Here is an 8,130-nt window from a genome sequence, read left to right as displayed (position 1 = left end):
TTCTTTTATAAAGTTATGCACGCATCTAAAAGGAATTTCTGTTTGGGTTTTCGACCAAATGAAACAATACAGCTTAAAAAAGTTAAGTAAAATATTAAGGGCTCAGCCGGGATTTGAACCCGGGACCTCATGCACCCAAAGCAGGAATCATACCCCTAGACCACTTTTTTTTTTTTTTTTTTTTTTTTTTTTTTTTTGCGACCGGAGCGGTCTTGCGGTTCCAGACTGCAGCGCCTTTAACCGCACGGCCACATTTTTTTTTTTTTTTTTTTAAAATTGAAAACCCCCGACCTCGCCGGGATTCGAACTCGGGCCCGTAGGACGGCAATCCGTCACGCTGACCACTTTTTTTTTTATTACACGTAATTTACCCATTACATCAATTGTAATATAAATAGAAAGAAAATGACTGTGTTAGAAATTAAAAAAACTGACTAGTGGGAGTCGATCCAGCGACCCGGTGATTACGGGACTTGAACGCTAACCACCTTTTTTTTTTTTGACAAACACTAAATGAAATGCATCCTCTGCCAAAAAGAAATAAAACAAAAGATTTTAAAACAAATCACAAATTGAAAGGAACAGGGATGTTGTTTTTATTTATTTATTTTCAATAAGGATCACTCTATTAAAAGGAACATATAGACCATTTCATCGTATAGTATGTGCATTACATAGTGAGTGGTGAGAGAAGCGTGAGGTTCATCATCAGCTGTCAAATGTGCACACCGACTGCACCCGGCACATTCCAACTGCGTGGGGGGTCAAAGAAGACTGCCTGAAGATAATTGGCAAAGGTTTTCCGATAGTGTGACCATCTATGAACCTCACTGTGGGCTTGCTGCAAGAAATACCAAAAGTCAAGTCGCGACGTGGCAGTATCCCCATAGAGGTACGCGATCGTCCAACCTTTGATCCAGATGATCGACTGTGATTTAGTCGCCGGAAAGTAGTCACTCTCCGGATGTAAGAAGGAAGCAGGTGTAATATGTTGCGGGGTCACACGGAGGTAGCAAGCCACCATCTGTCTTCCTAGGAGCCAGACGTCCTCCACCGCGATACAAGTTAAGCGGTGATGGTCGTCATCCACTTGGTGACATTTCGGGCATAGTGGAGTGTCCACTAGTCCAATTGCATGGAGCCGTTGGTGGGTGTTGAACTTGCCACAGGCGACAGAGAACCACAGTGCCCGAACGAAGGTAGGAAAGAATTTTTGGTGCACATGTCTCCAAATCTTCGGCCAATGCAACCTGGGGTGTTTCAGTTCAATTACATTACAACTTATCCGTCGTAGCAGCCAAACATAAAAATCCTTCGCGCATGGCGGTCTCGTGCGCGGAAGCTCGTCTCTGATATAACTAAGTTCCACGATAAATGTTGATACATGCGCAAAATGTGACGTAATGTTGCCCACCGCCACCGGAGGTGTGAGGGACGCTGGAACCAGGAGATCCAATAGGCGGGATGTAAGGGAATCACGCCCGCTACGCCATTGCTTGTACATTGTGGCTAGAAGGAGCGCCGTCGCGCGGCAGTGAACATTCGTAGGTCCGAGTCTCCCCTTGTCCGTAGGGAGAGTGAGCGTTTCGTATCGCATCTTGAGGGGCGATCCAATCATCACGAAATAGCCTAGTGCTGATTGAAGTCGACGTCCGAGCGTGAGTGGTAGGGGCAGGATCTGCGAAATATGCACCATTCGAGAAACCACATAAGTGTTCAGGTACTCGACTCGCTGCAAAGGATCAAGGCGCCGTAGGAGATGTTGTCGGACCATGGTACGTGTTGTCTGTAAAATACGTCGTTAGTTAACTGCTGCAGTATGTTTTACAGATGAGGTAAAGTCTATGCCGAGATAGCGGAATCGTTGCACATAAGGAAACGGACTGATTTCTTCCGGCGTAAGGCCCCTTCCCACCGGCATTGCCGCCGATTTGTTCATGTTCACTGCACTACCCGCGATCACACTGTGGTCCAACAACAGTTCAAGGACCGTCTTCACCTCTTCCTCAGAACGAACGAGCAGCAGGAGGTCGTCCGCATAGGCACGACATTTGAAGGTGTAGCCCCGTAGTTCCATCCCAGAAAGAGAATTGGTGAGCCTCCCAATTAATGGTTCCAACGCTATCGCGAACAGCAGCATCGAAAGAGGGCAGCCCTGGCGAATGGATCGTCGAATTTGAATGGGCCCTGCTATACGCCGATTAACCTGTACCAAGGATTGTGCGCCCCCGTAAATCCTTCTAATGAGACCAGTAAAACTGTCTGGAAAACCCATTTGTTCCAGTACAGCATACAGATAGTTGTGGCGCACCTTATCAAAAGCACTGTCAAAATCAACCGCCACCATCGCCGCTTTAAGCCGGCACTCCTCCGCCAGCGCTATCACATCACGGCATTCGCCAGTAGCTGTTTGCACATTCACCGATCCACCCGGTGTCGTCTGTTCCGGAGAGAGAACGCTACGAATTAACATACGACATCGGGACGCTAGCAACCGTGCAAAGATCTTATAGTCGGCATTAAGCAGGGTGATGGGGCGATAATGTGTGACCGTAATTCCTGGCTTCGGTTTATGTACTGGCACCAGGAGGCCTTTCATAAAAGCCGGTGGAATAGGCGCATCGGAATTTAACATCTCGTTGTACATTTCCGTCCATCGCGGTGCCATTTCGTTGCGAAATTCGCGATAGAATTCAGCAGGAAGCCCATCAGTGCCTGGGGACCGATTCAACGCACCTTGTGCGATCGCATCATGTACTTCCTCACAGCTAATGGCTTCCAGTAAGGTTCCCGCGGCTTCCACCGTCAGTGTACGGGAGACGGACGTGGCTATACGGTCGAGGTCATCGAAAGAGGCTGTTTCTTCCCGATAGATGTGTTGATAATGGTCGACGAATGCAGAGACAATGTCCGCTTGACGCGTCACTCTTCGGTCTTCGCGGGTGATTAACTCCCGTACCAAAACTCGTCGTCGGTGCTTTCGTTCATTCACGACGTGGTGCATGGAAGGAATCTCGTGCCTTATCGTATCGTGACATCTGGCGCGCACAATGGTTCCCTGAAGATGTATCCGAGCTAAAGCCACTAGTTTAGCTTTTATCCTTTTGCGTTCGATCCAGATGTCCTGTCCCGGCGGGCCATCATCCAGGTCGCGCAGTGCTGCAAAATAAAAGTCGGTGGTACGGCGGCGCCATTCTGCCATTTCCCTGCTATATGAGATGAACGTACGGCGAAGCGCCGGTTTAGCACAAGTCAGCCACCAATCAAGCTTCGTCGCATACCTTCCAACCCTTCGCTCGCACATCGTCCATGTCTCAAGGATCCGTTGACGGCATTCAGGATCATGTAGATGTTGAATGTTTAGTTTCCACGGGGCCTTACTGTTCCACACCTCTCTACGGGGCAGAAGCACCGTACAGATGCAAGCGCTGTGATCGGAAAATGTCAATGGCCAGCGTTCCGCGTCCTGGACATCATTTGCATGAGCCCGTGAGATATAAATGCGATCTAATCTGCTCGCCGAATGACTTGTCACATAGGTGTATCCCGCTGCAGCTCCATGTCGTAATTCCCACGTGTCACTAAGTACAAGGTCGTTGACAACGATTCGCAACTCCTGGCTGATGTTTGCTTGCGGCCATTGGTCTTTCTGGCTGAGAACACAGTTGAAATCTCCACCAATTATTACACATTCAGAACATCCATGGAACAGTGGAGCAATGTCTTCTGCATAAAATCGCGCCCTTTCCCGCCGCCGATTGTTTCCCGACGGTGCATAAAGATTGATGATGCGTGTCCCAAACGTCGTGAAAGCCATTCCCCTGGCCGACGGAAGATAACACACGTTTTCCACTAGGAAGCCATCTCGCACGTAAACTGCCACCCCACTCCCATTGTGATCTCCATGTGACGAATAGGATTGGTAGCCTGCGATGTATGGGAGTGCAGCTATGTGGACTTCCTGCAGCAAAGCAATATCCACATCAGATGCCCAAACCGTTTCCTTCAATAGGTGTATTTTGGCCGGTGAACGCACGTCATTGATATTTAATGTCGCAATACGGTTCGCATGGCGTTGAATCCCACTCTGTCGAGGCGCAACAACATCTCCCTGCACCGGCGCCGGGGGCTGAGTTAGAAGACGTTCTCTCGCCCCTCTCCCTTCACCTTCAGCAATTATTAGTCTGTCTTCGTGAGTGCCGGCTGCCTCTGTATGACGTCCGGCGCCTCCTCAATATCCTCATACCACATCTTTTCGGGCTGTGATATATTCGTGTCCATAGCCACAGCATCTGCGTCTGGAGAGCCAACTGGCTGTGATTTCTCTTCAGCATCACCACGTCCCGGTACCGTCAATGTGACAGACCGCTGTGGGTCGGATCGAACAGTTCCCAGTGCCTCATCCTGTTTCGTAGAGGCTGTTGTGTCGTCTTGGTCCAGAGGCACATCGTCGTCGGGGCAAGGGGTGTCATCCCGAGGAGATGTCGTGCGACGCCGCCGTTTCCTCCTTTTCGGGGAACGCTGTTTGCGTGATCTTCCGTCCGTGTCCTCAGATTGCAGGGAATCACGGCTGCCCGACAGAAAAGCATCCATAGGAACTGGAAGTGTTTCGAGTCCCATCGTTGAACTTGGCGGGAGTTCGGTCGAAACTAATGATGTCTCAGAGTGCGTTTCAGACGGAACAGCATCCGTAGTGGCTGGAAGTGCTTCTTGTACTATCGGTGTGCTGGGTGGGAGTTCGGTCTCATCTGATGTTGTCGCCGTAGATTGTATGCTCGACGGAGCAGCATGCTCTGTCATCCCGACGTCTGCGACAAGGTTTCGGATAGTGCCATCTTGATCTTCCACCGAGGCTGTGTCCTTCCGGTCATCAGCGGACGCAGTGAGGGCTTTGGCATAGGTGATCGGTAGTACTGTCATCGCCGGCGACGGCTCCCGCACATCTGAAGGCAGTTGCGTAATCCGCCGTTGCATGCAGTTCGACCTGAGGTGTCCCTCCTGGCCACATCTAGAACATGTACGTGGTTGACCATCGTAAATCACCACCGCCCGACAACCACCAATTGTCAGATAGGACGGTACATGCTTCTGAAGATCAATAGTGATCTGCCGCACTCCGTTAAGAACGGGGTATGTGGCGAATTGTGTCCAGCGTTCTGCTGTGTGACCATGTAGTGTGCCGTATGACTTAAAAGCCTCGATAACTTCGTCAGCCGGGAGCTCAAATGGCAGCTCAAAAACACGTATTGTCCGTATACCCAGACCAGCATGTTCTACAGTTACCGTGCCGACATTCCCGTCACTATGGCAAAATCGGAGACCCGCTTTTGTCGCCTGTAGAATTCTCTCACACGCCGCGTCATTTACCATCTTAACATACACCGTGGGACTAACGATGGATAGGTGAATTCCGATAACATCGTTTGGCGGTATCTTGACGTCCTCTCGAATGAATCGTTCCACTGCTAAAGCCTTTGGTCGTTCGTAGTCTTTGCAGAAATTGAATCGTAATGTAGTTTTCCTGTACTTGTTCGCCATGATCGGTGTTACTAGCCCGCGTGCAGACCAAGTCCACAAGTAAACAAACACTCGCACACGCCGCACTAGCGGAAGTATCGGACCTCCGCTTCGCACGGCCGCTAGCGCCGAACTTACTTCTTTTATAAGGTTATGCACGCATCTGAAAGGAATTTCTGTTTGAGTTTTCGAACAAATGAAACAATACAGCTTAAAAAAGTTAAGTAAAATATTAAGGGCTCAGCCGGGATTTGAACCCGGGACCTCCTGCACCCAAAGCAGGAATCATACCCCTAGACCACTGAGCCGCACGGAACTAGTGAAAGAATTTACTGGTTTTGACTGGGTCCATAATTTTCTAATTTACTGTGTTTTTGTGATATGATTTATTGTTTTGCTTTAATTTAAGAACAAGCTTTTGGTATCCGTTCTTTTTCTCGAACTTAAAGATTTGTATGATTTATTTTCTGGATATCTTACTCCACTCAGTACACCAAAACCTGGATTTCTCACTCTTGCATGTCGATCGAAACATAAATGTCATAACTTTTCATATGAAACTAATCTCCATAAATTTATATTAGACTCAGCACTTTCAAAGATTGTATCTTCATTGTTCATATCTTCACACTTCCGTAGCGTTACAAGATATCGTTGTTTCAACAACAAAAATCAACTTTACATCAGCACAGGTTAACGTGTGCCGGTTGTTTCAAATTCTTTGACCTTACGCAACATACCACAAGATATTTAATCCCGTCATTGTGAACATCTACATCTTCTTGCGCCTTAGATTGGCATGAGGCACCAATTAATTTCTGTGAGAATCCCATTTTACTTATGTTGATGACAGATAGATACGATGATTGTTTTGTTTCCCGTAATTATGAGTGTATTGGCTTTTCATTTTTCCCTGCTTTGTTGAACATATATAAGGTATCAGAACTAAGAGTGATATTACTAACATAGTACTTCACTTTGAGCATCATATTACGCATCTCGCGCTATTATTTCATGACTTGCTATTTCGGCGCTTTGATCGAACGACACAACAAAGGAGGTTATGCTTACATTCTTGTGCGCTGGAGTACCACGAATGGCACGAATAATACACTATTGTGACTCATAATATTACTGACATGAATTAAAACAATCTTATTATGTACCAGTACCAAAAAAATTAAGATCGTCATTAACGTAAATGTTTTACATCTTCGTAACGACGCCTAAAAATAATAATTTCTATCAGTGGAAAGAGTTACAACTACTACGATGAACAAGAAAACGCAACAGCGATTTTAGAGTCTGCTAATGCGCTTTTCGTACAACTAACGTTATTGATTTCTGGCAGAATTCCACTGTGAATATCTAGCTAACAATTATATGATATTGACATGCCGTAGGATGACATTACGTATAACGATTAAAGATTATCTAAGCGACTGAAATTTCTGTATGAAGTGTACACACAGTATTTTATTATTTGTAAAAATTTTTGATTAGAAAAATGTACATATTAGGGAAACTGTTACCTAAAGTCTTATTTCTTTTGGTTACATTAAAACAAATACGGTATTCAATATTCGAAGGGTTCAAATAAGAATCAATCAAATTCTACTAATTGTCAATAAGCGGATTGAAAATTTTTTGTCAGATTTTACTTGAATGAAGAGTTCACTAAGACTGTTTCGCAGTCATAGCACGACACGTAAATAATAAATGAAAACTGTAAATGACATGGCTGGGAGAGACATCTAGCTTATGGAAGACTGCAATGAATTATTTATTAATAACTAAAAACAGATGCTTTACGTATTCAGTTAGTGTCTGTATCATGTTAATATTTACAACGCATGAAGAGACGGTATCAAGGAAACAAGTATTTTCAGAAAAAAATAAATTTTGTCACCATATTTCAATCAAACTTTGTACGTAGTATGCTATAGATTGCATTTAGTAATGTTTATAAGTTATTGGATAATCAATTACTTCTGTAAGATATTTGGGGAAAGAGTATATGAGGCCTTTCAGGGATTTTTCGTTTTTTCCTTCAATGTGAAGGCTGAGTTGCACCTTATCCCGTTTTCCCCACAGAGGCCAAATTACATTGAAGTCATTTTTTCGTACGACGGACTCTAACGGACAAAATAAAAGCAAAATTTGACAAATATAATCAACTCACCACTCATCGGATACGATAAGGCTCCCCTGCTGCGCCATTCTATGCGGTGTCGTAACTAGAGCTCTTGGATCCCGTAAGCGTTTGCTACTGAGCAACGAATATGCCACGAGACTTATCTGCCTGAACTATCCCGTTACTGGCATGTTTTCCTGCCCGCTCGCAGTTCGTGTCCGGCTGTGTCTGCATCGGCGCTATTTGTAAACCTGCTTCCATGCTTCCTCCCAGATGCGTTTCACGCACTGGTCTTGTTCCACTGTCTACGGTTCTCTCTGTTCACCTAGTCGCTGGCTCCTCGATTGCCCACGGCGTTAAATGAGGGTTTTCACATGCCGTTAGGCGAGCTTACGTCACCGCTCGTTGCCACTTGCAGACGCCGGCTGAAGTGTCACAACTGCCGTGCAGTGAATGATGTGAGGCCGTAGCGGTCTTCA

General features: G+C 46.1%; 1 non-coding gene across 1 annotated transcript; it reads right to left on the bottom strand.

The window, feature by feature from the left end:
• Positions 1 to 5,753: 5,753 nt before the first annotated feature.
• On the bottom strand, positions 5,754 to 5,825 carry Trnap-ugg. The gene has a single exon. It is a non-coding gene; the product is annotated as a tRNA-Pro (tRNA).
• Positions 5,826 to 8,130: the final 2,305 nt, after the last annotated feature.

Source organism: Schistocerca piceifrons, chromosome 3, assembly GCF_021461385.2.
Source record: "Schistocerca piceifrons isolate TAMUIC-IGC-003096 chromosome 3, iqSchPice1.1, whole genome shotgun sequence".
NCBI classification, from domain to species: Eukaryota; Metazoa; Arthropoda; class Insecta; order Orthoptera; family Acrididae; genus Schistocerca; species Schistocerca piceifrons.
Note: the sequence above shows the minus strand (reverse complement) of the source record. Positions and strands in the feature narration are given on the sequence as shown.